The sequence below is a fragment of the Rattus norvegicus genome, chromosome 5 (genome assembly GCF_036323735.1).
Source record: "Rattus norvegicus strain BN/NHsdMcwi chromosome 5, GRCr8, whole genome shotgun sequence".
NCBI lineage: Eukaryota > Metazoa > Chordata > Mammalia > Rodentia > Muridae > Rattus > Rattus norvegicus.
Window position 1 is genome coordinate 161,077,477 of NC_086023.1, and position 18,468 is coordinate 161,095,944.

The 18,468-nt window shown below is 45.0% G+C and overlaps 1 long non-coding RNA gene across 1 annotated transcript in view; it reads right to left on the reverse strand.

Moving 5' to 3' along the window:
• Window positions 1-8,396: 8,396 nt before the first annotated feature.
• LOC120103184 (uncharacterized) overlaps window positions 8,397-18,468 on the reverse strand; it is a 39,939-nt gene continuing 29,867 nt past the window's right edge. The window contains exon 4 of the long non-coding RNA XR_010066724.1: window positions 8,397-8,952. This is a non-coding gene — a long non-coding RNA (uncharacterized LOC120103184). The remainder of the gene's footprint in view (window positions 8,953-18,468) is intronic.

The window sequence follows — 18,468 nt, forward strand, 5'->3', positions numbered from 1 at the left end:
GACATGTGCTGTGTCATGCACACACATACACCCCAACACTAAATAAAATATCCAAAAATAGATAGAACCTGATGGTCTGTGTTTGGTAAATAGGCCTGGATCTCAGAAATTGTTCTCTTCGGCCTCGGGAGTGCTGGGATTAAAGGCATAGGCTACCATGCCTAGTAATGAGACCATTTTGCCTGGAGTGCTTTGGTGATGTCTTTTGCTTGGAGGAAGATAGAGTGCAGTAGGCCTCACGGAGATTGGAAGCCACTGATGGACAGAGCAAATGGGATTCCAAAGGTCTTTCAGGCTTCAGGGGAGGCTGGAGTCAGGGAAGAGGCACTCCTCTGATTGCCTGCACTTGGGCGTAGAGGAAGGAGAGTCTGAAACAATAACAAAAGGCCCCGGAGGAGCCCTTGGAGAGGCCTAGAGTGCCAGAGGCTAGGCTGCTGGCTAAGTTGCTAGAGTCTGCTCTGCCAGGCTGGTCCCCACCTCTTCACACAGGGACTTAATGGGCACAACAGCCCAGCCTCAGGCAGCGATAAGGTTGTTCTTGTCTCATTTTTTAAAAATTTAAAACAAAATTCTAACTTCAAATACCGTATTCTTCCCCTCCTCTCAAGTCCTTTTTAGGTCCTCTCCCTCTTTCTACTCACACAACATTAAGGGCCTCTCCCCCCTCCGCTGCCATCCCCTGCCCCCAAATCTACTACCAAACTGTATACAAGTTAGAGCACACAGAAAATTCTGTGGAGTTCTTTCCATATTGGTCAACTAGTGTTGTGGTTAGCCCTGAAGTTACTGTATTTTGATGCTAATTCCACTGCCCCAAGGACAGCTGCCTAGTCAAGGACTCAGAACTCAGGTGACTTCACCAGAACCACCTCTCCATTGAATTTGTAAAGTACTGGTGAGGGGCAGGTACAGGATAGAAGCAGGCCTGTCATTGGAGGAGAAGGAAGGATGGGTGGGAGAGAAGTTTGAAGGAAGAGGAGGAGTCTAGGGGAGAGAGAGGAGAGAGGGAGAGAGGAGTTGAAGAGGAGAGGGAGAGAGGGGAGAAGCCATGGCAGGTGACGTTAAGATTCTGCTCTGTGTATTTACAGGTTGTTATTAATGTTCTCAAGGGATGGATGGTACTGGGCTTTGTATGTTTAAGTGGGCAGTTATATCTTACCAATTGGATCTAAGATTATTGTGTTGGGTGTTCTTTTATGTGAGGGTTTGAGTGTAGGAAAGTGTGCGGCTGGGCTGTGTTTCCGCCAAGATATCTAGCAGATACCTTGGGCACCGTGGTGCTGACCTAGCAGATAAAGGACAACCATACTTTTTTATTTTTATATTTTTACAACAACAAACTAGTCCTGAACATGAGGCCTGCGTTGGGGTGGTTGATATACCCAGTGTCACTCCATTGGAGAAAATGGTATAGCCAGCAGGTATAAGCAGCAGTTCAATTGTTAACATTTACCCTAATGGCTAAGTTTTTGCTCATTTATTTATTTTTGTTAATATAACAAGACAAAATCTAAGAAGATAAAAACTTATCATCGATGTTGGGCAGGACAAACCAATAGAAGGAAGAGGCCAAGAGAAGGCATAAGAACCAGAGACATACTTAGGAATCCCATAAAAGCACTAAATTAGAAGCCATCATTCAGCGCAGAGGACCTGGTGCAGACCTGTTTAGACCCTGTGCCTGCCGCTTCAGTCTCCGTGAATTCATAATGTGCTTTGTTCATGCTAATTTAGAGGGCCTTGCTTTCTTGGTGTCCCCAAACCCTCTGATTCTTACACTCTTTGTACCTTCTCTTCTGCCAGGTTCCCTGACCTCTTGAGGGGAAGAATTTGATGGTGATGTTCCATTTGGGATTGAGTCAAGGTTTCTCACTCTCTAAATAATGTCTCCTGGTCTCCTGATGTGACCACGTTGAGACTCTGAGGCAGGGGGATCACAAGTCTGAGAACAGCTTTTTCTTTTCTTTCCTTTCTTTCTTTCTTTCTTTTTTTTAATCTTTATTAGCTTGAGTATTTCTTATTTACATTTCGATTGTTATTCCCCTTCCCAGTTTCCGGGCCAATATCCCCCTAACCCCTTCCCCTCCCCTTCTATATGAGCTTCCCTTCCCCATCCTCCCCCCATTACTGCCCTCCCCTTAACAATCACGTTCACTGGGGGTTCAGTCTTGGCAGGACCCAGGGCTTCCCCTTCCACTGGTGCTCTTACTAGGATATTCATTGCTACCTATGAGGTCAGAGTCCAGGGTCAGTCCATGTATAGTCTTTAGGTAGTGGCTTAGTCCCTGGAAGCTCTGGTTGGTTGGCATTGTTGTTCATATGGGGTCTCGAGCCCCTTCAAGCAAAGATTTATTTATTTTATGTATATGAATACACTCACCAGAAGAGGGCATCAGACCCCATTACAGATGGTTGTGAGACACCTTGTGGTTGCTGGGAATTGAACTCAGGACCTTTGGAAGGGCAGTCAGTGCTTCTAACCACTGAGCCATCTCTGCAGCCTGAGAACAGCTTTTTATCCTGTGAGAGCTATCTCAACTACTTACTTTATGTGTATGAGTGTTTGCCTGCATATGTGTCTCTCTGTCTGTCTGTCTGTCTGTCTGTCTGTCTGTCTGTCTGTCTGTCTCTGTGTACCACCGTGTGCTTTGTTCCCTCAGAGAAAAGTCTGCTGAATAACTTGCCTAGTTGCTCGTCACCTTGGCAGCAGCCTCTGTAGTTATCTGGATAGAACCCCCATCAGCAGTTCTAATAAGCACTAACCCTCAATGGCTGGCCTGCCTTAGTTTATCCTCTGGTGCCAAAGTTGGTCTTTGACAGTCGTTCAAGCTAGGTCCATCAGGAATCTCTGATCCACTCTGACCCCCCATTTCTTCTGGCTGTACTTGCCCCTTGCCTGCATTTCCGCATATGTGGGTCTTGCTTACCTGGGATGACTCTTCTGGGTTAGCAGCCCACCCAGCACAGCCTCAGAAGACTGCAAGTCGGCCATCTTCCTGAAGGGCTTCACACCGAGGCCAGGCTGCCGCCACTGTCCTCAGGATGGTAGGTTGTCTGCCTGTGAATGCATCTGTGAACAGTGATGGGAATCACGCGCAGGCCCTCCAGAGCAGAGAGGGCCAAGGCTTCATCCCTTAGCAGCCTGTGCATCACCAGCTCCAGCAGTGTGGCTGAGGTCTGGAGGCTCATCCTTGTGGATCTTCCGTCTACAGGCTTTGGAAGCATCCAGGCAACAATATGCGTTTAGACAGAGGTGTAAGAAGCCAGTCTCCCTCAGCATAGGACTCAAGTCAGAGCTGGAGTCACGACTCTTCCGTGGGTGGAAACCTCAGTTTACCTCCCTTCCACTCACTATCTGTTAGTCTTTTTTTTTTTTTTTTTTTTTTTCCGGAACTGGGGACCGAATCCAGGGCCTTGTGCTTGCTAGGCAAGCGCTCTACCACTGAGCTAAATCCCCAACCCCACTATCTGTTAGTCTTGAAGCCAAATTACCTTTACTAGAAGCATGGGGAACCTTTCATAAGCATGCAAGTGGACACAAGTTCACTGTGCAGTTCTAACCATTGTTCCTCTTAATTCTATTCAGGTGGGGAGCTGGTACAGTAAAGCCTGAAAGCTGAACCCTATCCCTTTATAGTTAAAGGAAGACAATCCTCTCCCTAGGACTCCATGTGTATAGGAAGGTCATATGTCCATCCTCCCCATAGAAAGGCTGAAGAGAAAATGTGCAGTGTGCCACCACCACCACCACCCCCACCACCACCTCCACCACCTCCTCCTCCTCCTCCTCCTTCTCTTCCTCCTCCTCCTCCCCCTCCCCCTCCTTCTGTTCCTCCTCCTCCTCCTTCTCTTCCTCCTCCTCCCCTCCCCCTCCTCCCCTCCCCCTCCTTCTGTTCCTCCTCCTCCTCCTCCTCCTCCTCCTCCTTCTTTTTCATCATCATCATCATTTCCTGTTGTGGTGTCCACTCCACCATTTAGGGGCTGAGGAAGTGGCACTGTCAGCTTAAGATGACATGGTTGTAGTCACTGTCTCAAAGCCAGTGTGCAAATAACAAACTCTCACAAGTGACATAGGGTCACACACATGCACCCAGAGCCGTCTGGAAAGCTTGAACAGGGATGCTGAGACGGGGATGCTCCTGTGCCACAGGGGGATAGCCTGTGCTTCCTCAGAGTCTAGGGTGGGGAGAGACTGGAAAGGAAATCCAGCTTGATTTCTACGAGTTTTGTTTTGTTTTGTTTTGTTTTGTTTTGTTTTGTTTTGTTTTAGACCTTCCTTGGTTTGGTCTTCCCTGTGGCCAAATCAACAAAAGGTATGAAGGGCAGCAGTTGTAAAACCTGCCCCACACATTATTCCCAGACTGGGGAGGTGGAGGCAGGCAGACCTCCGTCAGTTCTCTTTGCTTTCAAGTGCTTCTAATTATCCCTCTGATAGATGAAAGGCTTTTTTTATTCCCAGGGGATGGATTTGAGACAGGGATTCTCTGTGTAGCCCTGGCTGTCCTGGAACTCACTCTGTAGACCAAGCTGACTTCGAACTCAGAGCTCCACCTGCCTCTGCCTCCAAGGTACTGGGATCAAAGGTGTGCATCACCACTGCCTGGCTTCAACAAAGGTTTTTATTCCACTGTGATCTGGATCTACTTTCGTTAAGTTTTATATTTTATAAATAATCAAAATTAAATATATCTCAATATATGTATTAGGTTTATGTGTATGAATGTTTTGCTTGCACATATGTAAGTGTACGTACACGTGTGCCTGGTGCCCATGGAGGGCAGAAGAGGACATCTGATTCCATGGAACTGGAGTTATAGATGGTTGCGAGCTACCATGTGAGTTTTGGGCGTGGAATCCATGACCTCTGGAAGAATAGTAAGTACTCTGAACCACTGAACCACCTTTCCAGCCACCCTCCCCTACCTTTGACAAACATCTCGAAGACCAGATTCCACATTAAATATTTCGTGAACTAACTTTGAAGACCCCAGAAAGTCTCCTGGGGCTGATAAAAGAGTAGATAAAACAGTCATATTTCTTTTTTTTTTTTATAGGAAAACTTTGCTAGATAAGAAATGATTCTCAAGGGTGCGGTGATTTATGCCTCTATTTCCAGCTCTTGGAAGGCATAGGCAGGCAGATCTCTGTGACCTACACCCTGGATCCTGCAGAGAGGGTGGAGAGGAAACAGAAGATTTTAGAGTAATCTTTAAATAGCTGTTTTTTAAAAGATTTATTTATTTTATGTGAACTGTCTTCAGACACACCAGAAGAAGGCATCAGATCCCATTACAGATGGTTGTGAGCCACCACGTGGTTGCTGTGAATTGAACTCAGGACCCGTGGAAGAGCAGTCAGTGCTCTTAACCACTGAGCCATCTCTCCAGTCACCTTAAATAGCTTTTCATTCCAATGCTCAGGGCATAGTGTTTTTAGTGTGCTTCTAATTTTAAATTCACTTCTAAAGGGAAGCTCTTCGAAGCTGTTTATTCACATTCCAGATAACAACCAACACCCTTTTAATTACCTTTCTTGTACCAAGGTTGTGCTGGCTGGCCTTACAGCAAGGATCCCATTCTGTTGTTCTTTATCTCTGTCTTTTTTGCTACAGGGTTGTCCTGGGCTTGGCTGTAGATTTTACTGAGTAAGGTCCAAAAGCAAGGATGGAGCCTCAGTTTGTGTCCCCTCCCAACTGTGCATAATTCTGTCCCATTACCTGCTCTTAGGAGGAGCTAGAGAACAAGGATGGTGAGGCTGGAGAGATGGCTCAGTGGTTAAGAGCACTGATTGCTCCTCCAGAGGTCCTGAGTTCAAGTCCCAGCAACCACATGGTGGCTCACAACCATCTGTAATGGGATCTGATGCCCTCTTCTGGTGTGTCTGAAGACAGCTACAGTGTACTTATATATAATAAATAAATCTTTAAAAAAGAATGTGGAGGGTGGAATGGTAGCTGTATGGAGGACATTGTCTTTTCACAGGGTGCTGAGATCATCTGTTGATCCCCCCTAAGAAAATCCAGTAGATAGTGATCCGTACAGCTCCATGTGGCTGGGATCACTACTTTTGGTCTTTCTCTGAGGCTAACGGACTTCTGTGTGTCTACCAAGGTCATGGGCTTCTCAGGTAAGCAATTTTCCCATGAAGCTGTGTCTTCAATCTAATATTTTACAATTAAACTTTTTTTTTTTCCCCCGGAGCTGAGGACCGAACCCAGGGCCTTGTACTTGCTAGGCAAGCACTCTACCACTGAGCTAAATCCCCAACCCCGACAATTAAACTGTTTTGTTTCTGATATTTTTTTCCTTGCTTTATTTGAAACAGAGTCTCTTTACATAGTTCTGGCTGTCCTGGAACTTACTGTGTAGACCAGGCTGACCTTGAAGTCACAGATACCTGTCTGCCTTTGGCTCCCAAGTACTGGGACTATAGGCGTGTACCACTGAACCTGGCTTTGGTTTCTTTTTTTTTCCTCGTTTTTTTTGTGCCTTCTGCTTTTATTGAACATATACATTCTTTCCAATCTAATAATTAGTACAAGTATGTTTCTAGGTAAAGTATGCTTCAAGCATACTGGGCAATTTACCACAGCCTGATTAAGTGTGACATTGGAAGCAGGCTTGACTTGAAAGGACAATATAAACCCCATTTGTCCCCATTTAAGGACCCCATTTGTCTCCATTTTGAGGACCAGGCCTGATTTCAAAAAAGGCCATAAGGCACCAGCTTCAGGAATAGACCGTAAGTCCCAGGAACTAGGTCATAAGACACCAGCTCTGGGAACAGACCATACAATTGAGAACAAGATCATAAAACCCTTTCCCAAAGAACAGCCTGGGGATAACCACAAAAATGGGGGAATACCTTCTTTCAGAATGGGGCATCTGTGCTGGGCAGTCCATCTAATCCTATGGTTAAATGTTAAGGACATAGGAATGCAGACCACTGGGTGACCTCTTTGCACCCAGCAATGAAATTTTAGATTACCTAGTCTTTCTAGAGAGTTCCCTCCGTTCCCTATAAGAAGGCTTGCATGCCATTTCAAAGAATGGTTGACCCCTGCATGCTGGTTGTTTCTGCAGAATAAACTGAGTCTGGGGTCTTCAGTGACTTTCGGACCCTTACAAACTAGCATCTGAACTCATAGCTCCCTACAAACCCAATTCGGTTGGGGGGCTGGGGGCTCCTAAGGGATCTCATCTGTAATCTGATAAGAGATTCTCTTCTATGCAAGTTAAGCTGCAGATCTCCATCTTGGACTCAGATCCAGAAGTCAGTCAGCTCCATCAAGATACGTCACCTGACTCATGTCACAACTGACACTAGGAAAATTAGCCCCAAGATGGGAATCCTTTATTTTGAAATTTTTATTTACCGCTGTATGTGACAGGGGGCGATGTGCTTCTGACAGTGGACAAACTTGTGGAGTTGCTGCTTAGGAATTTCTCCAGGCCTGCAGGCTGAGTGGCTTTACCTGCAGAATCATCTTCCTGGCCTAATACCTGGAGAAGCAGACTGAAGACTGGTTTTCACTCGGCAAGAAATATTAAACGAGGCACATACCTTTATCCCAGCTTTTAGCAGGCAGAGGCAGGAGGATCTCTGAGTTGGAGGTGAGCCTGGTCTATAGAGCAAGTTCCAGGACAGCCAGGACAGCCAGGACGCAGAGAAACCTTGTCAAATCAAAACATTACAAAAGGAATAGTAAATGAGCTTTTAATCTAATGATATACAACCGAGTTTAAGAAGTTCAAAAGTCTTTTTTTATCTGCGTGACCATGCAAAACTTTTGTGCAAATGTTACACACACACACACACACACACACACACACACACACACACAGAGAGAGAGAGAGAGAGAGAGAGAGAGAGAGAGAGAGAGAGAGAGAACCTTTGTTTACACAGTTTCAGGAATTTAATGGCCTAGAGCAGTGACACCCCCACCCGCCATGGGTCAATTCTAGCCAGACTAGCCAATCAAATAGGACTGTGACTTCTGACCCCAGCTGATGCAGAATAGTCACTGTCTGAGTGGAATAAAACCCGAGTCCACTTTTTGTTTCTGTGTGCTCAATCTCCCCAGTGTGCCCTCTTGAGAGAGTAAATTCTGTGTGTCTGGCCACTTCAGTTGGTCTCTTTCTTTGTGCCTGAAAATTTATTTTTAACAACTGCAAATGGATCTCACAGTCTTCACCTTAAATATCATTTAATTTGTGAATTTATTGTTTTTGCCAGGGTCCACTTCCCTCTGCCTCTTGAGGGCTGGAGTTAGAGGCTTGCAACACTGCGCCCACCTCCAGGGTCATTTTCTATGGGAACGGCATTTACATGCTCATCCTGAAGGACCTTCTCTACCACACCAAGCTAAGCCTGCTGATTCTGCAGCTGTACTCTGCCCCTCAGGGTTGCAATGATGACTGGTGTGAAGGCTTTTTGGAGGAGGTTCCCTGCATTTCTCTGAATTCCAGGAAACACTGGAGACCCTAAGGCATCCCAGAAGGTCAATGCTATGTCCATCTGACTTGATTTTAAGAGCACGGCTTTCGAGCCCGACATGACAAAAGCATAGACAAACATGTTTATTGTCTTTCTACAGTGATTGCAGTCTTAATTACTAATATAACCTTCCGCAGCACACAGCACAGATGTGAAGGGGAAAACACCATTCACTTCTTGCCTGACTCTCTTCAGAATGTGTTACGTTGGAGGCATATTATTCTAGGTTTATGTTTCATATGTCCCAAGGGCCCTACCATTTTATGAATTGATCTCTAAGGACCCCAGAGCAAATCATCTCCTCAAAGACAAAGCCCTAAGGAGCAGGAACACAATGCTGGGGCAGCAGGGAGCACAGAGTCGGGACTGGGGTATCAGGAGCACAGAGCTGGGGCTTAGATGTCCGGAGCACAGTCATGGAGTATCAGGAGTGTAGAGCTGGGTCCAGACCATCCCCTGGAGGACAAAGAAACAGATGCTTATCACTGGGCTGAGGATATGATTGATGCCCATTGACCTTGCTTTTGGTCACACACGTCAGAGAGAGTGACTTGGAGCAGCTTTGGTGCCCAAATGCCTGAAAACCTTCATCTCCAGCTCAGTTAATGGAGGAGGGGTAAGAACTCCCCTCCCTGGTAGTGTTTTATTTCTGTAGCTATTTTTTTCTCCATTTAAAAAATTTATTCACTTATTTTTTGTTTTCTTAAAAGTATTTATGGGGCTGGGGATTTAGCTCAGTGGTAGAGCGCTTCCCTAGGAAGCGCAAGGCCCTGGGTTCGGTCCCCAGCTCCAAAAAAAAGAACCAAAAAAAAAAAGTATTTATATGTGTGTGTTAGTGTGTTTGTGCGCATGTATGTACAGGTGCCCACAGAAGCCAGAAGGGCATGAGATCCCCTGGAACTGGAGTCCAACCTGGTTATGAGCTGCATTATATGGGTGCTAGACCCTCAATACAGGTTCTGTGCAAGTGCAACAAGAACTCTTACCCTATAGGCCATCTTTCAATTCCAAACTTGTCTGTTTTGCTTCGAGACGCAGCCTCACTGTGTCTCTCTGGTGGTCCTGGAACTTACTATGTAAACCAGGTTGGATCAAACGCAAAAAATCTGCACGCCTGTGTCTCCCAATACATGACCCTAACACTGCTTCCCTGTGTCCTCAGGAAACACTTCCCAGAAGATTTCACCTAATGATGAAATCTTTTTTTTTTTTAAAGATTTATTTATTTATTATATAGAAGTACACTGTAGCTGTCTTCAGATACACCAGAAGAGGGCATCGAATCTCTTTACAGATGGTTGTGAGCCACCATGTGGTTGCTGGGAATTGAACTCAGGACCTCTGGAAGAGCAGTTAGTGCTCCTAACCACTGAGCCATCTCTCCAGCCCATGATGAAATCTTCTTAGTCACCACTCATTTCTCAGCTCTAGGGGACCAGCATCAATTATCCCAGCAAAGCAAAGTTTCACTTTAGTAGTTCTGGTATCTTGTTGACCACAGGTGATTCTTCAGCCCCAGCTAACCAGAACCAGGGAATCTCAATTCAAAGTAGCAAAGAGGTCTGGTAGAGTTTTTAAATTTTCTTCTAAATTTTCATAAGCCAGGCCTCCATCTTCTGCGCTGCTTTTAACATTTCTTGTCTTTCAAGAATTTCCTACTGAGCTTTCAACACTCAATGGCTTTTCTTTCTCTCTTTGTTTCTTTCTTTCTTTACATTTTTCTTTTATTGGATATTGTTTAATTTACATTTTAAATGTTATCCCCTTTCCCAGTCTCCCCTCCAGAAACTCCCTATTCCCTCTCCCCTCTCCCTGCTTCTATGAGGATGCTCCCTCACCCACCCATCCACTCTCTTCCACCTCCCTGCCCTGACATTCCCCTACACTGAGGCATCAAGCTTTGACAGGACCCAGGGTCTCTCCTTCCATTGATGCACAACAAAGCCATCCTCTGTAACAGATGGGGCTGGAGCCATAGGTCCATCCCTGTGTACTCTTGGGATGGTGGTTTATTCCCTGGGAGCTCTGGGGATGGGGGAGGTCCAGTTTGTTGATATTGTTGTTGTTGTTGTTCTTTTTTTTTTTTTTTTTTTGGAGCTGAGGACTGAACCCAGGGCCTTGAGCTTGCTAGGCAAGAGCTCTACCACTGAGCTAAATCCTCAACCCCTATTGTTGTTCTTCTTATGAGGTTGTAAACCCCTTCAGCTCCTTCTGTCCTTTCTCTAATTCCTCCATGGAGGACCCCATTCTCAGTTCAGTGAGCATCCGCCTCTGTATTTGTCAGGTTCAGGCAGAGCCTCTCAGGAGACAGCTATCAGGCTCCTGTCAGCATGCAGTTTTTGGCCTCCACAATATTGTCTGGGTTTGGTGTCTGTGTATGGGATGGATCCCCCAGGTGGGGCAGTCTCTGGATGGCCTTTCCTTCAGTCTCTGCTCCATACTTTGTCTCCATATTTCCTCCTGCGAGTATTTTTGTTCCCCCTCAATGGCTTTTCTAGCTCAATGTTCCAAAGTCCTTCCAAATTCAAAGTCCCCCAAATATGGTCAGGTTTATCTCAGCAATAAACCAATATGCTGGTACCAACTTGTTTTAGTTAGGGGTTCTATTACTCTGAGGAAACATGAGGACCCAAAAGGAAGTTGGGGAGGAAAGTTTATTCAACTTATACTGCCACATTGCTGTTCATCGCCACCAAAGGACAGGATCCTGGAAGCAGGAGCTGATGCAGAGACCACGGAGGAGGGCTACTCCCTGGTTAACTCTTCATGGCTTGTTCAGCCTGCTTCACCCCCCTCCAGTGACCCCCCCCCCCCCGAACCTAGGGCCTTGCGCTTGCTAGGCAAGTGCTCTACCACTGAGGTAAATCCCCAACCCTAAGCCTGCTTTCTTACAGAAACCAGGACTATTAGCCTAGGGATATTATGAGCCACAATGGTCTGGGCCCTTCCAAATTGATCAATAATTAAGAAGTGCCTTACAGCTGGATGTCATGGAGACATGTACCAACTGAGTCTCCTTCCTCTCTGATGACTCTATTTTGTGTCAAGTTGACAGAAAAACCCAGCCAGTCCAGCATGCTACATCTTACAATAGATATTGGACCTTTCCCATGCCTGTAGGAAGAGGCAGAGAGACTCCTCTAACCACTGTGTTATGTCCCCTTAGCAGGCTTGCATGGATGGAAGCCCTTTCCCTGATGAACCAAAATATTCCTGGCTCGGAACAGGTACTACACTTCCCACATAGGAAACATGATTACAGATCAATTAGCCGAGAACAGAGTTCGTCACGCTAATGAGGTAACTGGAGGCCCTCTGGTTTAGCCGATATGCTTCCCTTCTTAGCCATTCCTTCCTGCAAAAGGAATTTAATCTCTAGTCCACCCTTGAGAAGGTGGTGTGCACCCATTTTCCATGATGAATAATCGATAAACAGTTTGGAACCAAGGACTGTCTCATCAAGAACCGCTGTGGGGCATGGAGAAGGCTTTTGCCTACAGAGCCATGCTGCCTAAGCCTCCAGCAGAAGGTCCCTCTGTGCTTCTAGACAACCACCGCTAAGCTGAGGACTTTCACTGACCGCCCCCTGCTCCAGGCTCGTCCTCAGCCCACCGGACCACTCTGTTCCCAACTCCCCATGACCCAGTGGCATTTGGATGTCCCGGAGTTTGGGACCCCCTGACCCTTCGTTCCTGACTCCATGCAGTTTCTAGCAGCGAATGGACAACCAAGGATCTTGGGAAACCCAATTTTGGGCTCCCACATCTTAGGCTGCATTTTGCCACCCTCCTGACCATTGTATCAGCGTTTCACTCCAGCCCAGCACCGGATAGGGACAGCGCAGGGCAAATGCAATCTAGCGCTCTGCATTTAGTTTGCCCGGCTCCCAGAGGCGGGGCGAAATGTGGACCAACAATTTCATATTCAAAATAGTTACACTGAACAAGGAAACAAACAAAATACAACAACCACCAAATATCTAGGATATGAAGATGAAATGGGAGACTGGGTGGATTGGGTAAGATCCTGATAGGGTGAATGACTTACCTGATTTGGACACCGCTTTCAGGTTTTCTAACCCTAGCAGGGACAGGGAGGTTCTCCAGGTTCCAAGCCTCAGTGACTTGTGTAGCCATACTGAACCTTATATCCACCTTTCCCTACCACCCCCGCACATTCTCTTTTTAGCCCCACCCCTCATCAACAAGCTGCCACCTGATTGGATGATGAAGTCTCCACCCATTTAATCTTATTTTGACAGTTACATCTTTAAATTGGTTGAATTGGTTTAAAATGAGAGATTCTGGTCAAGGTCTCAGGCCCTCCAAGATATTTCTCCTCAAACCGGGCTCTGCAATTACTTGTTTTATTAACTTCATCATTTTGAGAGTTTTTTTTTTTTTTTTTTTTTTTTTTTTTTTTTTTGTCTGTCTGAGACAGGGTTTTCCGTGACTGTCCTGAATGGAACTCGCCATATACTCTGGGCTGGTTGAACTCATTTTGAGCCCCCTGCATCAGCTTTCCGTGTAATTCAACTATTAGGTGGGCTTGAGCCATTACGCCTGGCTTCTCTTCTGCTCTCCTTGCCCACACTGCATCATGGGACACTGGCTGTGCTGATCAGAAAGAGCCTTCTAGTGAAGCAGGGGGACCTAGGAGGAACATGAATGACACCAAGCACACACAATTATCTATCATCAATTGAATAGATGAAGAGCAGTCATCTAACCCTGTCCTGGCTTTTGACTGGGATTGGAAGAGCCGTTCAGGTGGTCCCCATCATTAGCTCAGTCCACAGCTTATAAAGTGCTTTGAAGGCTGTGTCTGGCTACATGCTGTTGAATAGCGCTTCTCCTACTTCCTGGGGGGAGGTGATCCTACAGCTTCCTCCTTCCTTTTCCTTCTAATCCCTGCAGTGCCCAATGAGCCTTCTTGTGTCACCAACCGCTGGCGCTCTGACCGTGAGTGGATTCTGTATAGGTCACTCAGGGGTGGAATAGTTGCCAGGCTCATCTGAGGCCTAAGCTTTTAACCCCCTCACTGCAGTTATATGAACCTATTAATCCTCTTGGAGTGTTTTCAAAAGACAACTGGGTGTCCTGGTGAGACTATAATGTGGATGGTGTAGCAGAAGCCAGATGCCTGGAACCAGACCTATGACCCATTACAACGAACCTTTCCAAGCGAAGAAGTGGGGGCAGAGTGGAATACTGCGGGGCTCGCTGTGACATACCATAAGCTGTTTTCTATGCTGTGTTTTTGCTTTCTTGGTTTTTCGTATTTACTTTTGGGGAGAGAGGTTGCAAGGGCAGAGAGAGTAGACATGAGGGAACAAGGAGTTGAGTGGGTTTGAGGTGACTGCTGTGAAACTCACCAAGACCCAAGACAAAGTGGAAAAGAGGTAAAAAACAGCTTTTTAAAACCTGTACACCATTTTTAAAAATTGGATTCTTTAGATTTTAGATATCCAGCTTTTTAAAGTTCTTTATACATTTTGGATATTAGTCCTCTATCAGATGAGGAATTTTTTTTTCAGGGGAAGAAGTTTATTTAGTTTGTAGTTTAGAATCCATTACTAAGGAAAGCCAATTATTGAGTCAGAAACCATGGAACAACATTGCTTCCCAGAATGTTTTTCCTGGCTTGTTCAGCTTGCTTTCTTACACAACTCCGGACAACCTGCCCTGGGAGGCGTTATTCACCGTGGTCTGGTCCCTCCCACTTGAATCAAGGGTTAAGAACATAGTTCACAGATATCCCCTCAGGCCAATCTCATGGCGGCCATTTTACAGTTGAAATGTCCTTTTCTCATAGTTTGTGTCAAGTTGACAAAAACTCCCCAGGGAAGTTGGCCCGTATTCAACGTTCACATATTGGTAGTCAACCACACCTTTTTCTTACTTGTTTATCCCCCGTGTCTCATGTTAGAATAAAAGTATAAAACACAGCTTAACTCTTTAAAAATCCATCATCCAGAACTCACTTAAGATACTTTTGGCTCCAAAGAGTGTGGATAGCCCCACCTCTATGCTTCTGCCATCTACAGTACAGTTTGTCTGATATGTTCAGGTCAGATCCTTTCCTCACCTGATGCTGTCCTTGGTGGCCATTCCAGAATGCTAACATATCCATATGTTGAGGTCTCCATGGCAAATGAAGTTTTACCTTCTTCACCAATGTCCTTTCCTGGCCTCTTCCAGTACTCTGATTCTGGCCTATAGTTCCAACCGTTAGCTTCTCTCCATGATCTCTCCAAAACTGTACATTTATTTTTTTAAAAAATTGTTTTTTTTCTTTATTTACATTTCAAATGTTATTCCCTTTACCAGTTTCCTGTCCATAAGCCCCCATCCCCTCCTACTCCCCTTCTTCTATAAGGGTGTTCCCCTCTCCACCTACCCCTCCCCACTTCCCAAACCCCGACATTCTCTTACACTGGGGACCTAACCTTGGCAGGAACAAGGACTTCTCCTTCCTTTGGTGCCCAACAAGGCCATCCTCTGCTACATAGGCAGCTGGAGCCATGGGTCAGTCCATATATATAGTCTTTGGGTAGTGGTTTAGTCCCTGGGAGCTCTGGTTGGTTGACATTGTTGTTCTTATGGGGTTGCAAGCCCCTTCAGCTCTTTCAGTCCTTTCTCTAATTCCTCCAACAGGTTCCCATTCTCAGTTCAATGGTTTGTTATTAGCCTTCGCCTCTGTATTGGACTTGCTCTGGCTGTGTCTCTCAGGAGAGATCTGTATCCATTTCCTGTCAGCCTGCACTTCTTAGATTCATCAATCTTATCTAGTTTTGGTGGCTGTATATATATGGGTCACATGTGGGGAAGGCTCTGAATGGACGTTCCTTCAGTCTCTGCTCTAAACTTTGTCTCCATATCCCCTCCTATGAATATTTTTGTTCCCTCTTTTAAGAAGGAGTGAAGCATCTGCATTTTGGTCATCCTTCTTCTTGAGCTTCATGTAGTCTATGAATGTATCACATTTTCTGTATCCAGTCCTCTATTGAAGGGGTAGGAACATGGAAGCCCACGCCGTTCAGCTCTGGGATGACCTTGCTCACAGCCTTGGCAGCACCAGTGGATTCAGGATGATGTTCTGGGCTGCCCCATGGCCATCACGTCACAGCTTTCCAGAGGGGCCATCCACAGTCTTCTGAGTGGCAGTGATGGCATGGACTGTAGTCATGAGTCCTTCCACGATGCCAAAGTTGTCATGGATGACCTTGGCCAGGGCGGCTAAGCAGTTGGTGGTGCAGGATGATGCATTGCTGACAATCTTGAGGGAGTTGTCATATTTCTCGTGGTTCACACCCATCACAAACATGGGGGCATCGGCTGAAGGGGCAGAGATGATGACCCTTTTGGCCCCACCCTCAAGTGAGCCCCAGCCTTCTCCATGGTGGCGAAGACGCCAGTAGACTCCACAACATACCCAGCACCAGCGTCACCCCACTTGATGTTAGCGGGATCTCACTCCTGCAAGATGGTGATGGGCTGCCCGTTGATGACAAGATTCCCATTCTCAGCCTTGACTGTGCCCTTGAACTTGCCATGGGTCATACTGGAACATGTAGACCATGTAGCTGAGGTAAATGAAGGGGTCATTGATGGCAACAATCTCCACTTTGCCAGATGCAGAAGAGAAGGCAGCCCTGGTAACCAGGCGCCCAATACGGCCAAATCCATTCACACCGACCTTCACCATCTTGTCTGTGAGACGAGGCTGGCACTGCACGAGAAGATGCGGCTGTCTCTGGAACAGGGAGGAGCAGAGAGCCTTAACCGAAGATTCTTCCTTCCATCTCCCATACACTGTTGGTGATGCTTATGTCTGTAGCTCCTGTTCTCTTGCCTATGTTTTCCATCTCCAGGATTGCCTTCGTCGTGTTTTCTTTATTGCTTTCAGTTCCCTTTTCAGGTCTAGGACAATCTTATTCTTATCCTTTACCTGTTCAGTTGTATTTTCCTTTATTTCTTTATATTGATTTGCTTCTTTTAATGCCTCTACCCTTTTGAATGTATTTTTCTGTATTTCCTTAAGGGATTTATTCATGACTTCTTTAAAGACCGCTATTATCTTTATAAGATTGGACTTAAGATCCTCTTCTTGTGCTTCGATTTCAGTAGGATATTTAGTATTTGTTTTAGCAGGATAGCTGGGCTCTGGTGGTGCCATATTTCCCTGTATTTCATTGATTATGTTCTTCTGCTATCTTTTAGGCATCTGGTTTCCCCTAGTATTGACTGGATAATACTGATGGCATCTGGTAGACCAGTTGGAGTGGCAGGTGTCTCCCAAATGGGTGGTTACGATTCCAGGGTTAGTTTTGGGACCCTGTAGGGATGCAGGTTGCTCTTGGGTTCCCACAAGTCTCCTTCAGACTGTGGTGCAAGGTCAGACCTAGATAATGGGGTTCTAAGCTTCGCTTCTTCTGGCTATCATAAATGATGTTTTTGATGTGTTCTTGGATTCAGTTTGTGAGAATTTTATTGCCTATTTTTGCATTGATGTTGATAAGTAAAATCGAGATGAAGTGATTTTTTTTTTTTTTGTTGAGTCTTTGTGTGGTTTAGTTATCAGGGTGACTGTGGCCACACAGAATGAATTATGTAGTGTGTTTTCTGTTTCTGTGTTGTGGAATAGTTTGAGGAGTCTTGGTATTAGCCCTTCTTTGAAAGTTTAGTTGAATTCTGCATTAAAACAATCTGGCCCTGGGCTTTTTGTGGTTGGGAGAGTTTTAATGACTTTTTTTACTTACTTAGGGGTTATGTGACTGTTTGGATAGTTTACCTGCTCTTGACTTAACTTATATAAGTAGTATCTGTCTAGAAAATCATCTAGTTTTGTGGAGTACACTTTTTTTTAAAACATGACATAATTATAATTTGAATTTTCTCAGTTTCTTTTGTTCTCTACTTTTTCATTTCTGATTTTGTTAATTTGGATACTTTCTCTTTGTCTTTTAGTAAATTTGGCTAATAGTTTGTCTATCTTGTTGATTTTCTCAAAGAACAAGCCCTTGTTCTGTTAATTCTTTGTATTGTTCTCTTTGTTTCTAATTGATTTCAGCCCTGAGTTTGACTATTTCCTACCACCTCCTCCTATTGGGTGTGTTTGCTTTTTTTTTTTTTTGTTCTAAAGATTTCAGCTGTGGTGCTATGTTGCTAATATGAGATCTCTCCAATTCTTTTATGAAGGTACTTAGTGCGATGAATTTTCCTCTTAGCTGTGCTTTCATTGTATCCCATAAGTTTGGGTATGCTGTATCTTCACTTTTATTGAATTCTAGAAAGTCTTTGATTTTTTTCCTTATTTCTTCCTTACTAAGTGATAATTGAGTATAGAGTTGTCCAGTTTCATTGAGTATGTGGGCTTTTGTTCTTTCTGAAGTTGTTGAAGCCTCAATCCATGGATTAATTGCAGGGGGATATTTCAATCTTCTTGTATTTGTGCAGACTTGTTTTGTGTCTAAGTATGTTCAGTTTTGGACGATGTCTCATGAAGTGCTGAGGAGAAGATGTACTCCTTTGTTTTTCTGTGAAAGGTTCTGTAGATAGCTGTTGAATCTATTTGGTTCATAACATCTGTTAGTTTCATTTTTTCTTTGTTTAGTTTCTGTTTTGATAACTTGTCCGGTGATGAGAGGGGTGTTTGGAATCCCCTACTATTATTGTCTGGTGTTCAATGTGTGATTTGAGCTTTAGTAATATTTCTTATATCAAAAAGGGTGTCCTTGCATTTGAGGCATGGATGTTCAGAATTGAAATGTCATCTGGTGGATATTTTTCTTTGACGTGTATAAAGTGTCCTTCCCCATTTCTTTTGATTATGTTTGGTTGAAAGCTATTAGAATATTATAACTATTTGAATGGCTACTGCAGCTTGTTTCTTGGGTCTGTTTGCTTGGACAACCTTTTTCCATTCCTTTGCTCTGAGGTAATGCCTATCTTTGTTGCTGAGGTGTGTTTT